Source organism: Sceloporus occidentalis, unplaced genomic scaffold (genome assembly GCF_023333645.1).
Source record: "Sceloporus occidentalis isolate IW3139 unplaced genomic scaffold, rSceOcc1.0.p SCAF_434, whole genome shotgun sequence".
NCBI classification, from domain to species: Eukaryota; Metazoa; Chordata; class Lepidosauria; order Squamata; family Phrynosomatidae; genus Sceloporus; species Sceloporus occidentalis.
Genome location: NW_028317414.1, coordinates 155,559 through 182,989, shown reverse-complemented (window position 1 = coordinate 182,989; position 27,431 = coordinate 155,559). Strand labels below are relative to the sequence as shown.

Genomic DNA, 27,431 nt, shown 5'->3' with positions numbered 1-27,431 from the left:
AGCCGGCCCCCTGTATAATGTATAGATAAATCAGCGACCGGCCCCCTGTATAATGTATAGATAAATCAGTGACCGGCCCCTGTATAATGTATAGATAAATCAGGGACCGGCCCCCTGTATAATGTATAGATAAATCAGTGACCGGCCCCTGTATAATGTATAGATAAATCAGTGACCGGCCCCCTGTATAATGTATAGATAAATCAGTGACCGGCCCCCTGTATAATGTATAGATAAATCAGTGACCGGCCCCCTGTATAATGTATAGATAAATCAGTGACCGGCCCCCTGTATAATGTATAGATAAATCAGCGAGCCGGCCCCCTGTATAATGCATAGATAAATCAGTGACCGGCCCCTGTATAATGTATAGATAAATCAGTGACCGGCCCCCTGTATAATGTATAGATAAATCAGCGAGCCGGCCCCCTGTATAATGTATAGATAAATCAGTGATCGGCCCCCCTGTATAATGTATAGATAAATCAGCGAGCCGGCCCCCTGTAGAATGTATAGATAAATCAGCGAGCCGGCCCCCTGTATAATGTATAGATAAATCAGCGACCGGCCCCCTGTATAATGTATAGATAAATCAGTGACCGGCCCCTGTATAATGTATAGATAAATCAGGGACCGGCCCCCTGTATAATGTATAGATAAATCAGTGACCGGCCCCCTGTATAATGTATAGATAAATCAGTGACCGGCCCCCTGTATAATGTATAGATAAATCAGTGACCGGCCCCCTGTATAATGTATAGATAAATCAGTGACCGGCCCCTGTATAATGTATAGATAAATCAGTGACCGGCCCCCTGTATAATGTATAGATAAATCAGTGACCGGCCCCCTGTATAATGTATAGATAAATCAGTGACCGGCCCCTGTATAATGTATAGATAAATCAGTGACCGGCCCCTGTATAATGTATAGATAAATCAGTGACCGGCCCCCTGTATAATGTATAGATAAATCAGTGACCGGCCCCTGTATAATGTATAGATAAATCAGTGACCGGCCCCTGTATAATGTATAGAGTGGGGCAGTAATGTGTTGTGCGGTCAGAACTCTCCCTCTTCTGGGAAGCGGCTTTATGAGGGGCAGGACTAGCTGTGTGAAGGTGGGGAAATGGGCGGGGAGTGGGTGTGGTTAACATGTAGAACATGAATGGAGCCGTGAAGTCAAACCTTAATCAGTCGTTGGTCTCGTCTTGGATTCAGGAGCCGGATGTCTATCCCATGCGTGTTTAATCCCCTCACTTATCCACCAATATCATGCAATATAAATGTTTTACTCCCTGGCAGTCCTGAAAGGGTTAAACCTCCAACGCCGTGTTTTCCCCGTGTGTTACGTGTTTGTATGTAATCTCTGCGCAGATTCACCCCCCCCCCCGCGCTCCTCTGCATAATTAATGGATCTCCGGGAAGCCGCAGCCCCCCCCTCGCCCCCCCCCGTCAGGGTTTTTTCTCTCAGTAAATGTTAATATTTGATAGCGAGGCGCAGTGAGGGTCCCCGGGGGCCCCCGATCCTCCTGCCCCCCCCCTCTTAATATCTAATTACTTTTTTTTTTTTTCTTGGGTTACATAACAAAAAATGTAAAAAAAAAAAAAACGATTCCTGCCCCTCCGTCCTGGAGGAAGCGGCCCGGAACCCACCCCGGTGCCACTCACTCTACCCCTGCCAGCTGCCCCGGGGTTCTGCTGCCAGCCCCGCCCCTATCTCCCATCACCCAGAAACAGAAGCGACATCCATGAAACAAACACAACTTTACTGCCACAAAATAACAGCCCCCGCCAACCACAAACTGGGGGGACCGGGGGGAGGCGCTGTCTGAGCGACGGCCCCCCTGCTGCCGGATGGAAGAACCTGGACATTTGCCAGACCGATAGACACGCGTGGTAAGAACCGGGGGGGGGGGGCAACAGATGCCCCTCAGACCTCATTATATGAACAGGAAGACATTTTAAAGCTGGGCCGGAACACGTTACGCGCCCACACGCGTGACCAAGAAACACGGCCTGTGACAACTGCTGGTATCCAGGGGATCTGGCCACACAGACTCACAACCATGGCCCTTGCAGGTGGGAGATCCCCCTCCCCCGGCCCGGTAAAAGGAGTGAACCCCCCCCCCCCCCAAAAGGTGACTGCAGACAAATAGACAAGAAAATTCAGGGGTAAAAAAAAACACAATTTACAAAAAACTTTACACAGCAAAAAGGGGGACTCGGGGAGGAATAAAAAAGCCTCCAGACTGCGGGAAGCTCGGGTTCGGTACGAAAACATTAAATATATACAAAAAAAACAAAACACAACAAGCGTCCGGATGCCCGCGGCGTCACGGTAACCACGCCCGGGGCAAAAAAAATAAAAAATTCCCAGCGGGGTATTTACAGGGGCAAGTGTTCCCCCCACTGGACGAAATGCACATTCCTGGTGTCAGTTCCTTTGGAGACATTCCCTTTCCCTCCCCCGACTGCCAGAGTCAGGGGTCCGGAGGGTATCCGGGTACCACGTGAGGGGTCCGGGATAATCAGCCTGGGGGTCCGAGATCCTTGGCGGGAAGCCAAATAAATCCCCCGGGGTAACTCTTGGGCAGAACGGAAGCTCTCCCCACCCTCTATGAAAGCGGCTGAAACCGGCCGGCGCGGGGATAACGTCACCGGCGTGTGGCCCCTGGCTTAGTCGATGGTTCCCGGGTGGATGCTGAGCACCGGTGGCTCCAGGCAGGTAGGGGAGTAGTTGAGATGCGGCTCCTTGATCCAGAGTAAGGGGACCCCGTTCTTGCCCTCGCCCGTCTTGCCCGAGGGCCGGCTGCGGAATCGAACCAGCAGGATGGTGATGATGAGGATGCCGAAGATCGGGAACGGGTAGAAGAAGACCAGGTAGAAGAGAGCATCGTTGGAGCAGATGGCCGACTGCAGCGAGGACTCTGCCGGGAGAGACGGGGGGAGAGCGGTCAGCGAGAAGAGAGAAAGAGGGGAGAGAGAACATCCAGAGAGAAGGAGGGGAGAGAGAACATCCAGAGAGAGGAGGGGGAGCGGTCAGAGAAAAGACAAAGGGGGGAGAGAGCGGTCGGGGGGAGAGAGAGAAAGGGGAGAGAGAGAGAGAGAGAAAGGGGGGAGAGAGAGAACATCCAGAGAGAGAGAGAGAGAGAGAAAGGGGGGAGAGAGAGAACATCCAGAGAGAGAGAGGAGGGGGAGCGGTCAGAGAGAGGGGGGAGGGAAGAGAGCCGAGAACTTACCCTCGCTCTGCACGCTGACCCAGCCCAAGAGGGCTTCTTCCTGCGCGAGAAGATACCACTCCCCGCGGGGGCCGGGCAGCCACTCCTGGACGGAGCACGTGTAATTGCCAGCGTCCCCGGGGGCCACCTGCGGGACCCTCAGTCGGTACAGTGTGGGGGATAACTGCAGCTGCTGCAGGCGGCCTTCCCAGCGCGGGGCCAGCGGCGACCACACTCCCCCCACGGTCCGTCGCCAGCAGCACCTCGGGCCCCGCGCCGCCCGCCCGCCCCCTGCAGGGCCCATGACACGGCCCAGCTGGGAGTCGGGGTGGGAGCGCGAAGACACCACGCAGTCCAGTTCAAAATGGCCGCCGTCCACCACGGAGACGTTAAGAGGAGAGACGTCGAGGCTCAGGGCCGGGTCTACAGGGGGCAGGGAAGAAAGGGTTAACGGGACCGGCAAGGGGGGGCAACAGCAGCAACCAGAACAAGCAACAAATCTACCCCCTAGCCGTTTCAGGGTATCGTTAAATCGCTATGGAAACCCCCCAACATGGATGTCTGCCCGGGGTTTCATCGACCCCCCCCCCCCTCGGCTCAACGAACCCTATGGGGCTATTCCGTTGCTCTCTGAAGCCCCCCCCCGTTAACGTGTGCCACGCGTGTTAATGCCCGCAGGGGGCCGTGTTACTCGCCTGGCCGCCGCACGCTGATATACGTGGCTGCAGAGCGTTCCTCGGCCCGTCGGTACCAGCGCCCCGCCGCGTTCCGCAGCCATTCCTGCACCAGGCAGCTGTAGGCGCCGCTGTCGTCCTCCGTGGCCCCTTGCAGGGTGAAGGTGAACAAGCCGGGGGCCGGCTGGGACAGCTGCAGGTCGGGGGCCGGGACAGCGCCGTCTTCCTCTGACGGGGGAGGGGCGACGCCGTCCGCGGTGAGCCTGGCTAGAGTGCGTCTCTCCGGGGCCCCGGCCCTCCAGGACAGCCACTCCACGGCCAGGCCGCGAGTCGGGCAGCGTGCGGTTCAGCACCTGACACGCCACGGTGAAGCTCTGGCCCTCGGGGACGCTCCGGTTCCGCGGGGTCTGGTCCAGCTGCAGGTTACTATCTGGGGGGGAGAGAGGAGACAAGTAAAGCGAGATGTGGCCCCCGGCGAGAGCCCCGCTTATACCCCGCCCACAGCTTATACCCCCGCCCACCGGGTCCCCGCTTATACCCCCGCCCTCCAAGTCCCTGCTTATACCCGCCCACCGGGTCCCCGCTTATACCCGCCCACAGCTTATACCCCCGCTCACCGGGTCCCCGCTTATACCCCCACCCACTGGGTCCCCGCCTATACCCCCACCCACTGGGTCCCCGCCTATACCCCCACCCACCAGATTCTTCCTTCCCAATGCCCCAGGCTGCAGGGCAATTACCCAGAACCCCAACAGCGGCCAAGCATTTCAAGAGGGTTCTAGATCACCACGGTGGGTTCCGTTACCCGGCATCCTGACGTGGAGCTCCGTCATCCCCGACGCGTCCTCTGAGAGGCGGTACCAGGCCCCGTCGGGGTCCATCGCCCACTCCTGGACGTGGCAGTAGTAGTTACCGCTGTCCTCCGGCCGGGCCCCCAGCAGGGTGAGCGTGTATTGCCCCGACGCGGCCACCTCCAGCTGGAGGACGGTTCTTTAGCTCCTCCTCCTCCGCGTACGTTCCATACTCCGCCCCGGCCGCGCTGCGCACAAGCAGCTTCCCGTCGGCCCCTGGGGGCCGATGAGCGAAACCACAGCACGGAGAAGCGGGAGGTTGGGGCCGGTCTGGGAGAGCACGGAACACGCCAGCGTCACGGGGGGATCCCTCCAACACGCTAAGGGAGCGTTTCACCTTCGCGACCTGCAGACGGGGCGCTGGAAGGAAAGGACACGCATCAGCAAGGAGGTAGTGGATCACAGAGCGGATGCCCCGAGCAGACGGGAATTCTAAGCCTGCGGAGCGGCCCTGCGTGGTTAAGGTAGCTTTGGTGATTTTTGCCCCCCCCCAGTGTCAGCTCTGCAGGCGAGCCCTGCGTAACCCCCCCCCCGCCCACTCGCTGCTTAATATTCTGCGTTCCTCCCCCGCTTCATGCCCCAATTTCAATGAAATCCCGATCGGCACCCAGCACCTCATTGCCTAGCAACGGTCGCCAAGGAGATGCTCGTTGTCAAGGAAACCATATGCACAGAGCACCACCGAGTGGGTGTTTAATGCGTGTGACGAAAGTAGAAACAGGACTCCCGGGGATCCGCCGCCCAGCCAGTGTGGTGATGTAGTAGTGCATGCGTGGCGGGGTGGCACTGTGGCTGTGTAAACGTGTGGTGGGGTGGTAGTGGGCGTGTGGCGCGGCGGCACCGTCTATGCCATATCTCTCCATGTCGGTACCCGTGTGCGGATTGCGTGTTGCGGCTCCGTAGCTCCCGCGCTAACCCCGCCCCCGCAGACCACCTCACCTGGGCGCTGGACCCGTATCTCCAGCAGGTTCGAGGCTCTGTCGGCCAGGCGTGTCCAGTTGCCGTCGGGCTCCCTGCGGTGCAGCTCCGCCACACACTGGTACTTGCCGGCCTGGGACTCCCCAGCGCGGCTGACGCTCAGACGCACGTTGTGTCCCGGAATCGGTCTTCTCTGGGACGCTGCGGCCGCGGAAGCCCCCGGCGCGCTCCCCCCACTGCACGCCGCCGGCGCGGCTGAAGGTCACCAGGTCGCGGGGCTCCGCCCCCCGCCGGTAGGAAGCGCCACGTCACCGACACGCCCACCCAGGGGGGGTAGTGGGGCTTCAGGATGCACTGCAGCTCGAACGTGTCAAAGTAGGAGACCCCGGGGGTCCGGGAGATGGCCGTGACGGCAAAACCCGTCTCTGGGGAGGAAAAAGGGGGCATTAGTGTCAGGGACACCCCAATCACCGGCACCAAAGGTCCGCCCCCCTTCAAACTGCCCCTCCTTCGGCATTTGCCCCCCCAGGATATTTAACTCACCAAGCGCCGTGACCTCCACGCTGGACTCTGCAGATCGTTCCCCTAACATCTGCCACTCGCCATCCCCGGCCGGCACCCACTCGCCACGCGGCACTCATACTCCCCGGAGTCCAGCCGCTGACTGCCCTCCAGCTCCAGGGTGAACACGTCCGAGGCGGTCCTCACCATGCGCAGCGCCCCAGCGGCCGCCCTCTCGCGGTACGTCTCGCTCGCCCACGTCACCCCCGTCGCGGTCCTGCCGGACCACCTCCCGCCAGCGGCCCTGCCGGTCCTGCAGGTACCAGGAGGCAGACAAGCGGCTCTGGGGGCCGGAGAGGGAGGCCACGGCGCAGGTCAGCGACACCGGGGCGCCTTCCAGCACTGAGCTGGAGCCGGTCGTCACGGTTACCGTCAGAGACGTCCCTGGGGGGGGGGGGAAAGAGGAGACATCCGTGAGACCCCCGAACCTACCCCAGAACTCACCGGGGGCCAACGACAAGCAAGGGGGCCACAACGAGCAGGGGGGGCAGTACATGCGCAGATGGAACTCCCAGGGATGGTGCGCTTAATGGTCTGAAAGACCCCAATAAATGTTAACCCCTCACCTCCCTGACCGGGGGGGGGGGGGGGGGGATTGCGATCTATCTGCCCCGTCACTTGTCGGAAGGGGATCCGCCCCATCGCTCACTCGGGGGGATCTGCCCCTTCACTCACTCGGGGGGATCTGCCCCGTCACTCGCTCGGGGGGGGGGATTGCGATCTATCTGCCCCGTCACTTGTCGGGGGGGATCCGCCCCGTCACTTGTCGGGGGGGATCCGCCCCGTCACTTGTCGGGGGGGATCCGCCCCGTCACTTGTCGGGGGGGATCCGCCCCGTCACTTGTCGGGGGGGGATCCGCCCCGTCACTTGTCGGGGGGGATCCGCCCCATCACTCACTCCGGGGGGATCTGCCCCGTCACTCGCTCGGGGGATCTGCCCCGTCACTCGCTCGGGGGATCTGCCCCCGTCACTCGCTCGGGGGGATCTGCCCCGTCACTCGCTCGGGGGGGGGGGGATTGCGATCTATCTGCCCCGTCACTTGTCGGGGGGGATCCGCCCCATCACTCACTCCGGGGGATCTGCCCCGTCACTTGCTCGGGGGGGGGGGGGATCTGCCCCTTCACTCGCTGGGGGGGGGGCTCTGCCCCCAGTTGCCCAGTCACTCGCTGGGGGGGATCTGCCCAGTCACTCGCTGGGGGGGGTTCTGCCCAGTCACTCGCTGGGGGGGGGAATCTATCTGCCCCGTCACTCACTCGGGGAGGGGGGATCTATCTGCCCCGGCACTCACGGAGGTGGTAGCACGGTGATGGGGATGTTCTTGGGCCTCTTGCTCTCGCGGTCGAGCAGCTCCCCCGACGCCCCCCCTCTCGCGCTCCGTCACCCGGCAGTTGTATTTGCCCCCGTCGTCCAGCCGCAGCCGGTAGATCCTCAGGGTGAAGACGCTGTCGGTCTCCTTGGCGACGCGGATCTCCCCGCGGTCCTCCCGCAGCGCGTAGTCGCCGGTCAGCGCAGGCACGCCGCTGGGGCTGAGGCTGGCGATCAGGGAGCTGTTGAAGGCCCATGAGACAGAGAACATGCGCTCGGCGGGGCTCTGCGCCTCGATCACACAGCGCAGCTCGGCGGTCTCCCCCACGCGGTACGAGCGCCGCTCCGTGTCCAGGCGCACGGTGAACTCTCTGTCTGCGGAGAGCAAAGGGTTAAGAGACGGCTTAGACTATTCCCCCCAACAGGGGCAGAAGCCCCCTCCACCGGGGCAACCCGGGAATAAGCCCGCTCGGGGGCTATACCTGTGCTCTGGACGCTGACCTCTGACCCCTCCGACCTCTTGCGGGTCATGGCAAACCAGGATCCGTCGGGGTCCTCGATCCACTCGGCCCCCTGGCAGTAGTAGTCCCCCGCGGTCCGACGGCTGCAGGTGGTACAGGGTGAGGCGGTAAGTGCTGTTGCCCAGCTTGTCGAGCCGCACATCGTCCCCCGCGTGCCGCTGAGCGTAGGCGGGTCCGGGCTGCACCATGAAGTCTCGCCCCAGGGACACGACCTCCTCCGCCTGGTCTCCTGACCCCCGGTAACCACGACACGACAGGTGGGTGTGCTGCGCGGACTGACGGGACACGTCGCAGGAGAGCTGCAGAGACCCCCCCTCCACCTTCTGCAGCGTCTGCGGGGGGGCCGAGACCACCAGGGTGTCCGGGATCACTGTGGAGAGAAGACACGCCACCGTTATAAATGACTATGCGGCCCCCCATGTAAATATAAATACCCCGCGGGGTCTGAGCAGCCATCATGCTTTATTCATTCTGGGGTAACAGGAACCCCCCCCCAGTACATGCCCCCCAGAAGAGCGGCAGTGATGGGGTGCGAGGCGCGGAGGTCCGAGGGGTTAATTAGATTATCCATCCTAACAGCTGAGCCGCCCCCGGGGACCCTCCGTACCCAGCAATTACCCCTCCGTACCCAGCAATTACCCCTCCGTACCCAGCAATTACCCCTCCGTACCCAGCAATTACCCCTCCGTACAACAGCAGCACGGCCCTGGGGCACAAACTGATCAACTGCTGGATGAGGGGGTAACTGCAGGGAGGTGATGGATGGAAAGCACTGAGGGGGGTTAACGGGCGTGTTACGGGGGGGGGGCTGGGTATTAGGGGGCAGTCAGTTCTAATGGGCGTGTTACGGGGGGGGTTGGGTATTAGGGGGCAGTTCTAATGGGCGTGTTACGGGGGGGGTTACTTTGTGTGGCAGATGCTGTAATCCTCACATTAAGGAGGGGGGGCAGAGGGAACAGGTGGGACCCAGATGGGGGAGGGGCGTCTGACAGCTTAACCCCATATCGGCCAGACTGCAGCTATTCCCCTGCGGGACACACAGCGCTCCATCCCTGCATACCCCCGGAGACCCTCCGTCTCTCTCTCTTCCCCCTCCCTCACTCCGTCTCTCACCCCCCCACGCTCGCTCCGGCTCTCTCTCCCCCCCTCGCTCCTGCTCTCCCCCCCCCTCTGGTTCTCTCTCTCTCCCCCCTCGCTCTGGTTCTCTCCCTCTCCCCCCTCGCTCTGGTTCTCTCCCCCCCCCTCGCTCTGGCCCCCCCCTCGCTCTGGTTCTCTCTCTCTCTCTCTCTCTCTCCCCCCCCCCTTCCTCTGGCTCTCTCCCCCCCCCCTCGCTCTGGCTCTCCCCCCCCCCTGCTCTGGCTCTCTCTCCCCCCCCCCGCTCTGGCTCTCTCTCCCCCCCCCCCGCTCTGGCTCTCTCTCCCCCCCCCCGCTCTGGCTCTCTCTCCCCCCCCCGCTCTGGCTCTCTCTCCCCCCCCCGCTCTGGCTCTCTCTCCCCCCCCCCGCTCTGGCTCTCCCCCCCCCCCCTCGCTCCGGCTCTCTCTCTCCCCCTTTCGCTCCGGCTCTCTCTCTCCCCCTTTCGCTCCGGCTCTCTCTCTCCCCCTTTCGCTCCGGCTCTCTCTCTCCCCCTTTCGCTCCGGCTCTCTCCCCCCCCTCGCTCCGGCTCTCTCCACCCCCCCTCGCTCCGGCTCTCTCCCACCCCCCTCGCTCCAGCTCTCTCCCACCCCCCTCACTCTGGCTCTCTCTCTCTCCCCCCCTCGCTCTGGTTCTCTCCCCCCCTCGCTCTGGTTCTCTCTCTCTCTCTCTCCCCCCCCTTCCTCTGGCTCTCTCTCCCCCCCTTCCTCTGGCTCTCTCTCCCCCCCTCGCTCTGGCTCTCTCCCCCCCCTCCCTCGCTCGCTCTGGCTCTCTCTCCCCCCCCCCTCGCTCCGGCTCTCTCTCTCCCCCTCTCTCTCCGGCGCGTCAGGACAGACCACCCAGTGAGGAGAGTTTTGCAAGACCCCCCCAGGACCCATTAGAGCGTCTGCGTTACACACTGGCGAGACATCCCACCACTAACATATCAGTGAGACAAATACCCTGCTGCCTGCCTGGTGTGTGCGGGGGAGGGGACCCCAAACCCCCTTGCCCCACCTAACTGCCCCCACAGGAGCAAGTATCCAACCGCAGAGGGGCATCTGACACGCTCCAGCCTTCCGTCCTATCCCCCACCCCCGCTCTGAGCAGACATCGGTTTAAAAGGGGTCTCCCGAGACCCTCCAAGCTGCTGCAGACAGACATCCAGATAATGCCCCCATTAACAATTCATGGAGGGGGTCTAAAATGTGTGAGGGGGGAGGAGCGGCACAGGGTTAGAGGGGAAATTAATTAACCCTTTAGACGTGGTGGGGCAGAACCCCCACACACACCCGCGGCAGCGAATAGCCGGCTGAGCACTATAAGAGTTATTTGCAGCCGCTGAGTGTCCCTGGGAGTGATACTCTGCAGTGGCTGCGACGTCATCAGTGATCCGCGGTAAAATACCCCGGGAACCAATAAATCCGTCATCAATACCAGCCTTAACCCTCGCAGCGCCAGGGACTGAACGACACTCTGCCTCTGAAAGAGTTAAATGCGATTGCCACGTATTTGCAAACAGAGGAGTAGTGGATGATTGGCCCAAATCCCCGTAAACGGTAAATTAACCCTTTTAAGACCCCCCCCCTCTCCCAGAGACCCGCGGCAGCCTCGCCCCTCTCCCCAGCCAGAGACCCCCGGCAGCCTACCCCCCTCCGCCCTGGCCAGAGACCGCCGGCAGACCCCCCCCTCTCCCAGAGACCCCCGGCAGCCCCCCCCCCCCGCGCCTCTCACCTGTCAGGTTGACCTTGGCGCTGTAGCTCCCGTGGTAGGTGGGGTCGGTGTTGGGAGTGTGGCACTCGTACTCCCCGGAGTCTCGCTCCTGCAGCTGGCGGATGTGCAGGACGGCGCGGTCTCCGGACGCTCTCTCCACGTAGAGGTCTCCGCCGCGCACGCGCTGGCTGTAGATGGCGTAGGAGAAAGACGCGTCTTCTGTGCTCACCATCTGGACCTCGCGCTCGGGGGCAGAAGGCAGGTAGATGGACCAGCGGAAGTGCTGCTGGGGGGGGGCCCTGGTAGCCGCGCACCGTGCACCAGATGGTGATGTGGGAGCCCGCGGTGCGGAACAGAGGCCCCCGCTGGACCTCCACCTCTCGCTGGGCGAGGGACGCCTCTGTGACAGAGAAACACGCGTTACGCCATCACAGACATCACAGCAGCGCAGCGCTACTTGCCCCAGAAGGGGTTTAGAGATTCGGCGGTGCTGCCTGAGGGAGATAGGAGTAGCGCGGCCCCCCCGGCGCGGCCCCCCCGGGGCACAAGGCGCCAGCTGATCCACATTATCTGCCCGCCAGAGATAACGATCCGCGCCCCCCCCCCGCCTCTGTCACCGCGCCCCCCCATCCCCTGTCACCGCGCCCCCTCCCCCCGCTCAAAACACCAACCCAGGAACAGAATTCAGACCCCACAAACCGTGGAAAGACGCACAAATACCCCAATCTCACCCAGAACCTGCCAGCAAATCGGCCCCCGGCGGCCCCCTTCCCAGGAAAGACTCCAAACCTTAAGCAGTTGTTGGTCTCGTCTTAGATTCAGGACCCGTATGTCTATCCCGCGCATGTTTAATACCCTCATGGACGTCGGGGTAACTGCAGTAACGGGTAGTTAGAGGATTGGAGCAGTGTTGGCGGGGCGAGCACACACAGGGGCAGATGGTATCAGAGGCTGAAGCCACACTGTAGGACAGGGGGTGACGGCGGGGCAAGTGTGTGAATTACCCCGGCAGCACTGGGAGGGGGCAGACTGGCAGGGGAGGGTAACAGCCGGGAGGGGGGTGGAGCCCCGTGACAGGCGGGGCCGGTGAATCTGGTCCGACCGGTTTTTTCCACAGACTCGCCCCGATCTCTCACCGACAGAGAAAGCACAGGCGGAAACTCTCTACAAACACGCGTGTAACATGTAGGGGGCCGGGGTATGTGTGTAAGGGGGGGGGCCCAGGGTATTGTGTAAGGGGGGGGCCTGGGGTATGTGTGTAAGGGGGGGGGGCCCGGGGTATGTGTGTAAGGGGGGGGGGCCCGGGGTATGTGTGTAAGGGGGGGGCCCGGGGTATGTGTGTAAGGGGGGGGGGCCCGGGGTATGTGTGTAAGGGGGGGGGGCCGGGGCATGTGTGCAGAGGGGGGAATCGAGCCCCAGCAGAGGAACCTCCTCACCGGCCTCATGAGTCACTTTGTTGGGGGAAGCCATTCCGAGCGGCGCCGGTCACATCCTCCTCGGCACACGCCGGCGGGCGAGATGGGGGGGATGGCCGCGATACTAAAACTGTGGGGCAAGAGGGCAAATCCCCAGAACGCAGGGTACCGAGGGGGCGATTCCCGTGAGGGGGCCGTCTGTTACACGCACCGCGGCCCTCGGCGGACGGGCAGAGCGGAGCCTGCACCGGAGGTTCCACAAACCCACAGAACGTCCGCCCCACCGCCATCCACTGCCCAGCAGGAAGACACGGGGTTAAATGCCCCGAGGGGGGGCTCCGGGGGGCATTAAATATTCATGCGCTGACAGACCCCCGACCCCCCCCAGGCCACCTCCGCCGGGTGACACAGCACTGCAAGGACCACACAAACCCTCCTCGGGGCGGATACTAAAACCGGTAACCATCAGACCCCCCCCCCCCGAGCAGAAGCCAAAGTCACTGCGTTTGAGGGCAAAAGAGGAAAAGCCCGAGCTCTTCATTTACTGGACAGTGATTGGTCCTCGCAGGGTGACTAATACCCCGCCAGGTGTCCCGGACGCCATGACCCCCTCCCCGCGGTAATGAGATAATGCGGTCGGGGAGAAATAAACAGGAAATCACCGCAAAAAGTCTGTTTATCAGACAAATTCCATTAAAGGAGTAGTTTAGACCCAAGCCGCCGGCCGGACGTCTGCGGTTTAGACTCTTTAAATCCAGGTTTAGAATCTGGCGCCCGGTAACGGCTGAGCTCGGGACTCCACAGAAACCCTGGGACTCTTGGCACCTATAGCATGTCCAGCTCACCGGCCATTAAAGCCCCCCCCACACGGTGTCTTCACTAATTCCTCCCCGGGGGGCCGCAGGACGGGAAGCTGATCAGGTGACTTCCTCTCCTGCCCCTGGGGTGAAATAATCCGCCGTCCTTGAGCTTTATCTGGGATTCAGGAGGCGGGAACAGCGCGGACTTTGAGCGGTCGGAGGAGGGGCCGGCGCTGCGCATGCCCACGCCGGGGTATTCAGTAACCGGCCTGTCCAGCTGCGGCCTCCGACCCGTCACACAGAAGAGTCGGGCGGGAGTCGCAGCGTGGCCCCCGTATGCAAATTACGACCGAGGCGTTCTATCGTTCCCCCCGGGCAGTGTGATTGGGCACAGATACCGGGGCGAGAAGTGATATAATGAACGTTCCCGGTGCGGCCCGACGGCAGCGATCTCACCCCGAGGGGGGCGGGGGGGGCTTTTGGTTCCAGCCGCACAGGCCCAAGGAAGCAGGACTTTGAGGAGACTCGTCACCTATATATATACCGTATTGGCTCGGATATAGGCCGCCCCCGGATATAGGCCGCACCCTAAAAGTTTGGTGATTTTTTAAAGAAAAAGGTTTTTTTCTTTAAAAAAGCACCAAAAAAAACATGCTGCCACTCCTCCCCCCCCCCCCCGAGATATGCTGCCACTGTCCCCCCCCGAGATATGCTGCCACTGTCCCCCCCCCGAGATATGCTGCCACTGTCCCCCCCCCGAGATATGCTGCCACTGTCCCCCCCCCGAGATATGCTGCCACTGTCCCCCCCCCCGAGATATGCTGCCACTGTCCCCCCCCCGAGATATGCTGCCACTGTCCCCCCCCCCGAGATATGCTGCCACTGTCCCCCCCCCCCGAGATATGCTACCACTGTCCGTACCCCCCCCCCGAGATATGCTGCCACTGTCCGTACCCCCCCCCCGAGATTTGCTGCCACTGTCCGTCCGTCCCCCTGAGATATGCTGCCACTGTCCCCCCCCCGAGATATGCTGTCACTATCCCCCCCCCCCCCAGATATGCTACCACTGTCCCTCCTCCCCCCCCGGATGTGCCGGCACCGGAAGTTGTATTGCGTAGATGTCCCCCGCCGGCCCCGCAAGACACCCGGGAGTCTGCTCCGGTAAGTCAGGCGGGGGGCCAGAGGTAAAACGCATCGTGCGGTTAGACAACCTCCCGTGCGGAAGTGCCGGCAGGGGCGGCTGTCTGAGCGTATCGGGGAGTAGGATGCGGGTCCCCTGCACCGCTGCGGGGGATCTGTATCCTAACCCCGCTGCATGTCCCGGGCGTCGGGCGCTAGACCCCGAATATAGGCCGCACCCCCACTTTAAAGACTTAAAAGTGGGGGAAAAAAGTGCGGCCTATATTCGAGCCAATACGGTATATATGAGGAGACGCCGCGGAGACGTACTGCGCCACCGCCATGTGTGCCACTATATCACGGAGCATCCCTGACCGAACCAGGACCACCTCGGCGGGGCTCCAGCGCGGCTCTGGGGTAATTTGGGAGGATTTATACGTTCACATAATCTGCCGGCAGATCGGCCCCCATCGGCCCTTCTTAGATTCAGGAGCCACACGCCGATCCCATGCATGTTTAATCCCCTTCACTGCATTACCCTCTACCACCTCTGCTGGGAGGCTGTTCTACCACTCTCTTACACCAAGGGTCAGGGCAGAAACCGCAGGGGCCTCAACTTCTCGGTGCCACCTTAACCCCCAAACAGCTTGCCTGTGCCACGTCTGCCCCCAAACACTGATTCACCCACCCACCCGCAGCTTGCTCCGGTCCGGGGGCCGAGCGGCACTGGGGCCGACTAACGCTCCCGGCCCTGCCGGCCCACCAGGAAATCGACCCGGTTGCCCAGTCAGTGGGGCAGTTAAAAGGGGGATTTGCTCCATTATTGCGCCCCCTCGGCCTGCATGCGGAGCTCTGGGATATGACATCACATCCTGGTGCTCAGAAAGGGGGGGTGGCGGTGGCAACGGAGAGGGGAGGGAGCGGCGGCAGCGGAGAGGGGGAGCGGCGGCAGCGGAGGGGGGGCGGCGGCAGCGGAGGGGGGGCGGCGGCAGCGGAGGGGGGACACGGGGTGAATACCACTCACTGCGGTTGTTTCGCCTCCGTTGGCCCCCGGGGGCCCCGCACGTTCCGACATCACTTTTGCAGATGTTGGGGGGGTGTCTCCCGGGTCTGTATTATTTATAAATATGCAGCATCGCCATGGAAACCGAGCGCGCGGCAACCACTCCACATAACTACACCCAACGCCACGACCCGGCAAACGCACCAATAGGCTTACAGGAGAGAGCGAACAGCCAATCAAAAAAATAAAAACCAACTATTTAGCAGCTGATACCCCGCGGGGGTAAATCTACACACCGGCAGCCCCCCGCCGACAGCAACGTTATGAAGAAACCGGTAACGAGGACCCGCGGCCCCCCCCCCCGAGGAGGCTGCAAAAGAGCGGCGGGGCCCCCAGGGACCCCAAACTGAATATTATTCCTCCCTCCAAAAGGGAGCAAAAGGGAGTTTTACTTTACTGAGAGGGGGGTGGATACGTGGAACAGCCTCCCAGCAGAAGTGGTAGAGGGTAATACAGTGAGGGGATAGAATCTAAGACAGGACCAATGGCGCGGAACATAGAGAGGCGCTGGCCCCGTGAGCTCACACTCTAAACGTACGGAGGTCCCAAGTGTGGCCCCCAGAAGCTGACAATCTAAACGTCCGCGGAGCGCTGCCTGATGCAGAGGGGGGGCGGAGGCGTTCATACAGGTAAAGAGTGCGATGCTCTGCGTGATTCACACCGAGTCACCGGGGCCGCTCCCGCCAGCGCATGCCCCAACTACCCCCGGCGACAGCGCATGCCCCAACTACCCCCGGCGACAGCGCATGCAACAACCCCCCGCCCCACACACCCCGGCACCAGCGCATGCCCCAACTCGGATCCCGCCGGCAGAGCATCGCGCTAACACGCAGCACACTGCAGAGCATCGCACCCTCTATCACTCCTTCCACAGGATTCATAGTAACCCCTTCACTGCCAGCAAAGACCAACCCCCCAAATCCATCAACCCTTTCACTGCCAGAGGCCTGCAGAACATTCCTCTCTCTGTTCAATGAGGCCTGCATTAACCCTTTCCCTGCTAATTCATCGCATTAACCCTTTGTCTACCAAACAGCCTTCTCTCTCTATGTAACCCATAGACCCCTGATAGAATCAATATTAACCCTTTAACTACCAGATCCACACCTCAGCATGGTAATGTGCCGCAAAGTAGGAGTTAACCCTTCCCTGCCAGCCTACTGCACAGTCCCACTGTCTATACGTATTAACCCCTTCCAAACCACACACTACCAACTAAACAAACGAGCCTCACGCACTGCATGCCCACATTAACCCCTTCCCTGCCCTGCCACACAGAGTACCACACTCACCGAGCACGAAGATCCCAGCCAGGAGAAGCGAGATGCCGGCCGTGCCCATCGTGTCACAATGCCATGTACCCGGGGGCAAAAGGGGTAACTCCGGACAGGCGGGGCAAAATGGGGTAACTCCGGACAGGCGGGGCAAAATGGGGTAACTCCGGACAGGCGGGGCAAAATGGGGTAACTCCGGACAGGCGGGGCAAAATGGGGTAACTGCGGACAGGCGGGTCACCTTAACTTCACTCCAACTGGGGTTAGAGAACCTACAAAGAGAGAGAGAAAAGATCAGAGACTCCACAGGGGCGATCAACGCGCAGACCGTCTCTGCCATTAATACACATCCCCCGCCCCCCCGCTACCCACCGCCACCCACCGCCAACCCCCGCTACCCACCGGCAACGCCCCCGCTACCCTCCGGCAAACCCGCCAACAACCTCGCCGCTACCCCACCAACATCATCAACATTCCCGCCATCAACCCACCGACAACATCCCCGCCGCTACCCACCGGCAACCCCGGCAACATCCCCGCCGCTACCCCACCGGCAACCCCGGCAACATCCCCGCCGCTACCCCACCAACAACATCAACATCCCTGCGGCCAACCCACCGGGAACATCCCCGCCGCTACCCACCGGCAACATCCCCGCCGCTACCCACCGGCAACCCCGGCAACATCCCCGCCGCTACCCCACCAACAACATCAACATCCCTGCGGCCAACCCACCGGGAACATCCCCGCCGCTACCCACCGGCAACATCCCCGCCGCTACCCACCGGCAACCCCGACAACATCCCCGCCGCTACCCCACCAACAACATCAACATCCCCGCCGCTACCCACCGGCAACATCCCCGCCGCTACCCACCGGCAACCCCGACAACATCCCCGCCGCTACCCCACCAACAACATCAACATCCCCGCCGCTACCCACCGGCAACATCCCCGCCGCTACCCACCGGCAACCCCGACAACATCCCCGCCGCTACCCCACCAACAACATCAACATCCCCGCCGCTACCCACCGGCAACATCCCCGCCGCTACCCCACCGGCAACCCCGACAACATCCCCGCCGCTACCCACCGGCAACATCCCTGCCGCTACCCCACCGGCAACATCAACATCCCTGCCGCCAACCCACCGGCAACCCCCGCCGCTACCCCACCAACAACATCAACATCCCTGTGGCCAACCCACCGGCAACATCCCCGCCGCTACCCACCGGCAACCCCGACAACATCCCCGCCGCTACCCCACCAACAACATCAACATCCCTGCCGCCAACCCACCGGCAACCCCCGCCGCTACCCCACCAACAACATCAACATCCCTGCGGCCAACCCACCGGCAACATCCCCGCCGCTACCCACCGGCAACCCCGACAACATCCCCGCCGCTACCCCACCAACAACATCAACATCCCCGCCGCTACCCACCGGCAACATCCCCGCCGCTACCCCACCGGCAACATCCCCGCCGCTACCCCACCAACAACATCAACATCCCCGCCGCCAACCCACCGGCAACCCCCGCCGCTACCCACCGGCAACCCTGACAACATCCCCGCCGCTACCCCACCAACAACATCCCTGCCGCTACCCACCGGCAACATCCCCGCCGCTACCCACCGGCAACCCCGACAACATCCCCGCCGCTACCCCACCGGGAACATCCCCGCCGCTACCCCACCACCAACATCAACATCCCCGCCGCTACCCCACCGGCAACACCCCGGCCGCTACCCACCGGCAACATCCCCGCCGCTACCCCACCGGCAACATCCCCGCCGCTACCCCACCGGCAACACCCCGGCCGCTACCCCACCGGCAACATCCCTGCCGCTACCCCACTGGCAACATCAACATCCCCGCCGCTGACCTCTGTTACCCTGAGAGACCCGCAGCCCGATACAGACAGACAGCCTGAGAGAAACCGCCGATCACAACCACTGCTCTCCGCCGCACCTCCCCGACACAACTGACAATGAGCCCAACCCGGAGAGAGAGGGAGAGAGAGGGACGGCCCCCAAACCGAGAGACGCCGCCCACCCCGGAGAGACGGCTCTCAAACCGAGAGACGGCCCCCACCCCGCAGAGAGAGAGACAGCACGTGGCCTCTCCTCTAACACAGAGACTGCTGTGGATGGGGGGTATCTGAGGGTCGCTGAGCCTGTGACCCCAGGATCCCGGGCCCCCCGTGTTACCCGGCGCTGGCCGTGCAGGCACCCCTAGGATCTTAGCGCCCAAGAGAGTAAGAGCCGGGCGCGGAGGGTCCACTCACTGCAGAGACCCGACACTCACCTATCCGCAAGCAGCAGCTGGGAGATACCCCGCCTCCAACAACTACCGACCGCCCCAACCACTACCCCCAACCCCTCCCCAACAATAACCCCGCCTTCAACAACTACCGACCGCCCCCAACAACTACCCACAACCCCGCCTCCAACCAATACCCCGCCTCCAAAAACTACCCACAACACCACCCCCAACCAATACCCCGCCTCCAAAAATAACCAGTCCCGCCCCCAACAACAACCCACCGCCCCGCAAATACCCTGAGTAGCCCCGCCCCCCGTGGCAACATGAAAATATATGAATGAATGCTCCGCATGCTGCTGAAATACCCCGCGAACACTCACATACCCCCCGCACACCCCACATACCCCCCGCACACCCCACATACCCCCCGCACACCCCACACATACCCCCGCAAACCCCACATACCCCCCGCGCTGACTGGTGATTCCTCCGCCCTCAAATAGGGGGACCCAGCCTTGGGTACGGTGACCCTGTACCAACATACCCCCCCCCGCACATACCCGCACACCCCACGCATACCCCCACATACCGCACTCCCCCCCCATACCCCCCGCACACCCCACATACCCCCTGCACACCCCACATACAATATTAATAACAGGGTGTAATAATAATACCGGGGGGGGGTGTAATAATAATACCAGGGGGTTGTAATATTAATAACAGGGGGTAATAATAATACCGGGGGGGGGTGTAATATTAATAACAGGGGGATATAATAATACCAGGGGGGTGTAATATTAATAACAGGGGGTAATAATAATAATACCGGGGGGGGGGTGTAATATTAATAACAGGGTGTAATAATAATACCGGGAGGGTGTAATATTAATAACAGGGGGTAATAATAATAATACCAGGGGGGTGTAATATTAATAACAGGGGGTAATAATAATAATACCGGGGGGGGGTGTAATATTAATAACAGGGGGTAATAATAATAATACCGGGGGGTGTAATATTAATAACAGGGGGTAATAATAATTCCGGGGGGGTGTAATATTAATAACAGGGGGTAATAATAATTCCGGGGGGCTATCTGGCCGCTCATTGACTGGAGGGTCACCGTGGAGTGTCCGTCCTGATGCCGACGACTAGCTGAGCAGAAGAGCTTGCAATCGCCTCCCAGTATAACCAGCGCTGTGTATGTATCCCTGTCCCAGAGAAACCTGCGCAGACAGCTCCACCTAGAGGCAGATCAGCAAATGTCACAGAACCTGCAGATCATTCCCTTCCTGTACTACCCTCTAAATCACTGATTTATCTATACATTATACAGGGGGCCGGTCACTGATTTATCTATACATTATACAGGGGCCGGTCACTGATTTATCTATACTTTATACAGGGGCCGGTCACTGATTTATCTATACATTATACAGGGGGCCGGTCACTGATTTATCTATACATTATACAGGGGGCCGGTCACTGATTTATCTATACATTATACAGGGGCCGGTCACTGATTTATCTATACATTATACAGGGGCCGGTCACTGATTTATCTATACATTATACAGGGGCCGGTCACTGATTTATCTATACATTATACAGGGGCCGGTCACTGATTTATCTATACATTATACAGGGGCCGGTCACTGATTTATCTATACATTATACAGGGGCCGGTCACTGATTTATCTATACATTATACAGGGGCCGGTCACTGATTTATCTATACATTATACAGGGGGCCGGTCACTGATTTATCTATACATTATACAGGGGCCGGCTCACTGATTTATCTATACGTTATACAGGGGCCGGCTCGCTGATTTATCTATACATTATACAGGGGGCCGGTCACTGATTTATCTATACATTATACAGGGGCCGGGTCACTGATTTATCTATACATTATACAGGGGGCCGGTCACTGATTTATCTATACATTATACAGGGGGCCGGTCACTGATTTATCTATACTTTATACAGGGGCCGGTCACTGATTTATCTATACATTATACAGGGGGCCGGTCACTGATTTATCTATACATTATACAGGGGGCCGGTCACTGATTTATCTATACATTATACAGGGGCCGGTCACTGATTTATCTATACATTATACAGGGGGCCGGTCACTGATTTATCTATACATTATACAGGAGGCCGGACACTGATTTATCTATACATTATACAGGGGGCCGGTCACTGATTTATCTATACATTATACAGGGGGCCGGTCGCTGATTTATCTATACATTATACAGGGGGCCGGCTCGCTGATTTATCTATACATTATACAGTGGCCAGTCACTGATTTATCTATACATTATACAGGGGCCGGTCACTGATTTATCTATACATTCTACAGGGGGCCGGCTCACTGATTTATCTATACATTATACAGGGGGCCGGCTCGCTGATTTATCTATACATTATACAGGGGGCCGGTCACTGATTTATCTATACATTATACAGGGGGGCCGGTCACTGATTTATCTATACATTATACAGGGGGCCGGTCACTGATTTATCTATACATTATGACCCGGCGTGGCCCCTGCATGAAGCTCCGTGAAGGCCCGCGTTACAGCAGAGTATCTGGGACTGGGAGTTGTGGGAGTTGGTGGCTCTGATGAGGTATGAGGCGGCGGGGGATCACAGACCGGTAAGTCCGACACACGGGGTGGGGGGGAACTGAATTTATTTTAACCCTTTAACACACTATTGGATAAAGTCTTTTTTGATGAGGTGGAGGCCGTCGCTGCTTGCGATGAGGGGAGGCCGTCGCTGCTTGAGATGAAGTGGAGGCCGTTGCTGCTTGCGATGAGGTTGAGGCCGTCGCTGCTTGCGATGAGGTGGAGGCCGTCGCTGCTTGCGATGAGGGGAGGCCATCGCTGCTTGCGATGAGGAGACGCCGTCGCTGCTTGCGATGAGGTGGAGGCCGTCGCTGCTTGCGATGAGGTGGAGGCCGTCGCTGCTTGCTATGAGGTGGAGGCCGTCACTGCTTGCGATGAGGTGGTTGGAGGGGCAGTAATATGGCGATCATTCCCTGTCCTTCATCGGGATCTCAGCTTCTGTCCTGGGATGTAAGCGATGGTTCTGGAGCCTCCTCTGTCTCAGGAACAACCAGATGAGGGCAGAGACCAGGAGGACGCAGAGAACGGCCACCCCCACCAGGGAGCAGAGCAGGGGCTCCGACACACTGCCTTTACAAAGAAGAATACGTGTGAATGTTCTAGATCAGATGTAATCATGTTCTAGATATGTCATAAATAATGTGAGTGGTGACAGGTTCTAGGTAAAGCCATGGGAGACAATGGAATAGCACGTTCTAGAGTCACCCGCAAGGAGATAAAACTCTTCTTATTGCACTGAAGCGATAACAGTAATGTTCTAGACAAACATGTTCTAGGTACTGCAACAGTACTGTAAGTTCTGTGCTCTAGCAACAGCCACAATATTATCAGCATTATGTTCTAGGTACAGCTGGAGTGCTGTGAAAGCTCTGTTCCAGGTACAGCTGTCATGGTGGGAAGGGGCATGTTCTAGACTCCTGACTATTCCCTGCTAATTTGGGGTTGCGGGGGGGGGGCTCTCAGGTGGTGGGCGCTGTACCTGCCGGCAGGACGGTGACAGAGATGTTCCCGGCCCTGCGCTCTTTTCCTGGGTTCCAGACTCCACGGGCGTCCGGCGCCCACTCGAGAACCCTGCAGTGATACACCCCGCCGTCCGCTTCCTCGGGCTGCAGGATCCTCAGCTGGAAGTGGAGCTTGGACGGCCTCTCAAACTGAAGCAGCCGAGCCCCCTGTTCACTGGGGTATTTAAACTGACCCCAAGGGCTGACACGGAACAGCAGCTCTTCCTGGGCCCCGGGGGCCACAGACCTCCACCAGGACACTGAGAGGGCGGAGTCGGTTCTAGAGACGGACAGCACTTGGCAGGGCAGGAGAAGGCTCTGGGGGGCAGGAACCAGGAGGGCCGACGCTGTGCAGTTCAGACTCAGATGATCCCCTGAAGAGAACGACAGAGAGTGAATAGAACCCCCAACGCGACGCACCACGTGTGAGACAGCGCGGGGCCCCTGAGAGACACGGAGCACGCAGGAGCTCCCGTTCCCGGTCTTTAGCGAGACCTCCCACCGCCTTTTCTCTGACCTCCGTCCGCCTCCGTCTCTACTACCCTAAAAAAACAGATTCTGCCCCAAACTGGATGTTCTAGATACAGCGGCGGGGCCCTCGGTGCTCAGGGTTCCGGTTCCGAGGCCGGAGATGGAGACATTTGATAAAATCGCAGAACGTAGCTTTTAACCCCCCTTTATTTAACCCCTTCTTCCCCGGGCTGGGTGTTGATACTCGGTACCTGGAGCCGTGACCGCGAGCCGCGTGTATCCGGACACGTCAGAATCCTCCAGACTCCGGCCTCCTCCTCCAGCCTGCTGCCTCCACTCCTCTGCACGGCAGTGGTAGGTCCCGGAGTCGTTCTGCCCCACAACGTGGACGATCAGGCTGTAATTGCCCCGGCTGGTGGTCAGGAGGCGCAGCCGTTCTGCCTGTGACCCCTCGTATCGGGTCACCCCGTCCCAGCCGGCGTGGAATAGAAGTCTGGCGGAATGGGGTGCGGAGTCCTGATAATACCAGGACACGGAGTAGAGGGCCACGGAGTTCGGAACCACCCCCAGGGGGCAACGCAGCACCACATCCTGCCCCTCCACCACCTTCACGCTGCTGTTGGTTTTGGGGATGTTGAGGTTTTTCTCTGTGTGGAGAATTAATTTAATTGAATTAATACGGCCATAAAAAGAGAATCAACAGATTTCCCCCATCTTCAGATATTTACCCCATATATTAACAGTTTTGCCCCCTCCAATGGTGCATTGTGCGGGCCCTACTTTTCCGGTTAACCCCCTGTGGATATGCCCCATTACCAGATCTCCTAAATTCCAAGGTCGTGTCCCCAGACGTCTTCTCCTCCAGTGGGATCCAATCTCCAGCCTCCCCCCGCAGACACTCTCCGACCACACAGTGGTATGACCCAAGCTGGCTGAGATCCGGTCTCAGGATCCTCAGGATGAAGGTGTCTGAGGACACTCGCTCACTAAGGAATCGCGAGTCCTGAGTGGGGGCCAGCAGCGTGGACACCCCGTCTTGGCTGACCCTCAGGATCTCCCGTGGGGAGGGAGCCGCCACTGGGCGGAAGAGCCAAGTGACGTTGAGGAAGGTATGAGGGGTCCGGGCGCCGATGCGGCAGCTCACACTTATCTGCTCATCACCGTTACTCAGCGACAGAACTCTAGACGTCCCGTCAACTTTCAGTTGGCTGCCTGGGGAAGAAAGAAAAGAGTCGGGAGACATGGGGGCTTTATTCCAATTACCCCCCCCCCCGGAACATTATCAGAGGGCATTCATGTGTAATATCACACACGCTTCACGCCGTGCCTGTCCCCCCCCCCCATCCTGATCTGCCTTCCGGATCGTGCATTAACCCCTGCACGGCCTCTGGGGGCAATGACTGGGGCTGTAATGGAGCCTGAGAGGCGGCAATGCTGGGGGCAGGTGGCCCCATTAAATAAAGAACTCTAATGGCAGCCCTGGGGTATACGTCCGCGGTAAGCCCCCCGGTCACAGGAGACCCCATATATCTTTATATGTAGGTCATATGTTCAGCACGTATCCCATGTGATGTTCCGTGTTCTGCATGATTTGCACGCTGCTCTGTCTGACCGCAGACCCTTCCTTCCTGTGTCTGAGGCGTGTGGTCTCTGCCGGTTGGAAGCTTCCCGTCACTACTCTAATTCTGTGAAAAACCCCCATTAATAGAGGGGGAGAGACCGAGAGAGCAGCTAAACGGCGGAGATGGGCTTCTGTACGCACGCAGAGGGCTCACGTCCACTAAAGCGTCAGAGGCTGACGTGGGATGGAAGGAAGTTCTATTTTACCGAGAGGGGGTAGATGAGTGGAACAGCCTCCCAGCAGACGTGGTAGAGGCCACTCCAGTGAGGGGATTTAAACATACATGGAGCAGTTGCTCATTGCGCGTTTGACGTAGGGTCCTGACCTGACTGCCATCGTATACTTGTCCCATTTATGCCCCTGCTGGGGCTGAGACGGGGGCTTCCGTGCACCCACCTGGCAGTGACACTTGTATCATTACGTTGTTGGAGGCGGCTGACGCTTTGGTGGTCTCCTCCGTCCGGACCCTGCAGCGGTACGACCCGGACTGGCCTCTCTGCACACGGTGGAGACTCAGCGTCGACCTTTTCCCAGACACAGAAAGCTGGGCCTTCCCCTGGAAGGCCGGCAGCGAGTCCCCCCAAGACAAGTCGCCGTTCGGAGACATACGAACCAGCTCCAGGAACTGCCCGCAGGGGCCCGAGCCGGGGCAGAAGTCCCAGGCCCACAGGAGGGTTCTGTTTGCCAAACTGTATTGGGCTGACGCGGCACAGATCAGACCAACGGCTCCGCCCACTGCAACGCCTGGCGCCCGGACACTGAGAGCCACGCCCAGGGAGGGGCCTGCAGACACAAGATGGCGGAAATCAATTCCCTGATAATTCCCGCCGACCCAGATAATCTGCCCCTAAAAACCGTAAGAAGCCCCCGCGTCTCACAGATTCTCTAAAGGGAGAGAAATGGAGGTCCGGTTACAGATATCCCACCTCAAGAAAATGTTCATATTATATATGTTGTAGGTGCATCCCTCCCGAGTGTCCCTGTTTAGTCTGGCCAGTCCCACTCCCAAATCCCTGGAGCCTCTCTTTCCTCCCCCAATTCACTTCTCTCCTCCCCTGATGCCCCTCTTTCCTCCCATGGGCCCCTCTCTGAGCCCCTTCTCTCCACCCCCTGGTCTGATGGTAAAAGATAATCCTCATTATACACGGCATTAATGTACGGCCCACTTGCCCCGTGGGCCATGCTACCCCTTTGGGGGTGGGTGTGTATTATGTCTGTGTAGTGGCGGGTATCATGCCCAGATGCCCCTGCTGGGGTACATTGAGTAGATGCGCTTCACCTATTTCTGTCACGGTTACGGACCTCGGCGTTAGATGTTTGGGTCCTCTGCGTTCCCGAGCCTCCACTTTCCTCCTCGGACACGACACACGAGTATGAGCCTCCGTCCTCCACTCGCACTTGGCTAATCCTCAAATACCAAGTGTCCTGACTCCTCCTCCCCAAAACCAGCTCTCCCTGGGCTCCCCGGGCACCATGCTGCCCCTCGAAGGAGAAGACCCCCGATGGATACCACGTCCCCAGCCTGCTATTATTGAGTAACCACTCGACGTGGTATCGGCGCCCGGGTGCCTCTCGGCTGCTGATGGAGCAAAAAACCTCCAGGGGCTTCCCGGGGATGAGGTCCCCGCCGTCGGGTCTCAGCTTAGCCACAAAGCCACCTCCTGGAAATGGGATAAATATACAAAAAAAAGGTTCAAGACGGATACGTTCCGGGAAAAAGAACCAAAAAGAAGCAGATACGGCCCAAAAGCCCCACCGTACAGGCAGCCGCCTAGACCACCAAGAGCCATTACCCGGCATGACTTACAGACGTTGGTGGTCTGTCACCCCCCCCCTGACACTTACCCTCCCGAGCAGAGACCCCCACGCTGGATTTCTCTGACTGCTTCGCCATGATCTCTGTCCATATGTCCGCGGGGTCCTGGATCCACTCAGACGCCCGGCAGGACACGTTTCCGCCGTCTGTCACCCGAAGGGCCGCCGTGGACAGTCTGTAGGACGTGGCGTTGAGTTTGTCCAGCCGCAGGTCTCCAGAGGCGAAGCGTCCGGAATACCCGGGGCCGGCTGTGAGCACGAAGTCTCGAGTTAAGGTCAGTATCTCGGTTTCCACGGCGATGTGGTTCTCGAGCAGCCACGTGACGGAGAGGTGAGTGTGCTGCGCGGACTCCTTGGACACGAAGCACGTCAGAGCCATCGGGTCGCCTTCGCTCTTCAGCAGCTTCTGAGCGGCCATCGTGACCCTCAAGGTGTCCGGAATGACTGGACGAACAAACAAGTACGGGTTACCCCACGGGAGAGGAGAGACCGCGCCATTCCCGGGAGGCAGCAGATGCCCCCAGGGGCAAATACAACAAAGTTGTCTGCAGCACTGGATCTAAAGCGAGAACCCCGAGGCGCTCCGGGGCAGAGGTTTATTGGGTGAGTGAGCGTGCGGACATGGGGGAGACCCCTCCGACCTCCCCCCCCGCGCCTCTCACCTGTCAGGTTGACCTTGGCGCTGTAGCTCCCGTGGTAGGTGGGGTCGGTGTTGGGAGTGTGGCACTCGTACGCCCCGGAGTCTCGCTCCTGCAGCTGGCGGATGTGCAGGACGGCGCGGTCTCCGGACGCTCTCTCCACGTAGAGGTCTCCGCCGCGCACGCGCTGGCTGTAGATGGCGTAGGAGAAAGACGCGTCTTCTGTGCTCACCATCTGGACCTCGCGCTCGGGGGCAGAAGGCAGGTAGATGGACCAGCGGAAGTGCTGCTGGGGGGGGCCCTGGTAGCCGCGCACCGTGCACCAGATGGTGATGTGGGAGCCCACGGTGCGGAACAGAGGCCCCCGCTGGACCTCCACCTCTCGCTGGGCGAGGGACGCCTCTGTGACAGAGAAACACACGCTCAT

The 27,431-nt window shown here is 59.9% G+C and overlaps 1 pseudogene; it reads right to left on the bottom strand.

Moving 5' to 3' along the window:
- Window positions 1–2,678: 2,678 nt before the first annotated feature.
- On the bottom strand, window positions 2,679–27,431 carry LOC149272599 (immunoglobulin superfamily member 3-like; annotated as a pseudogene).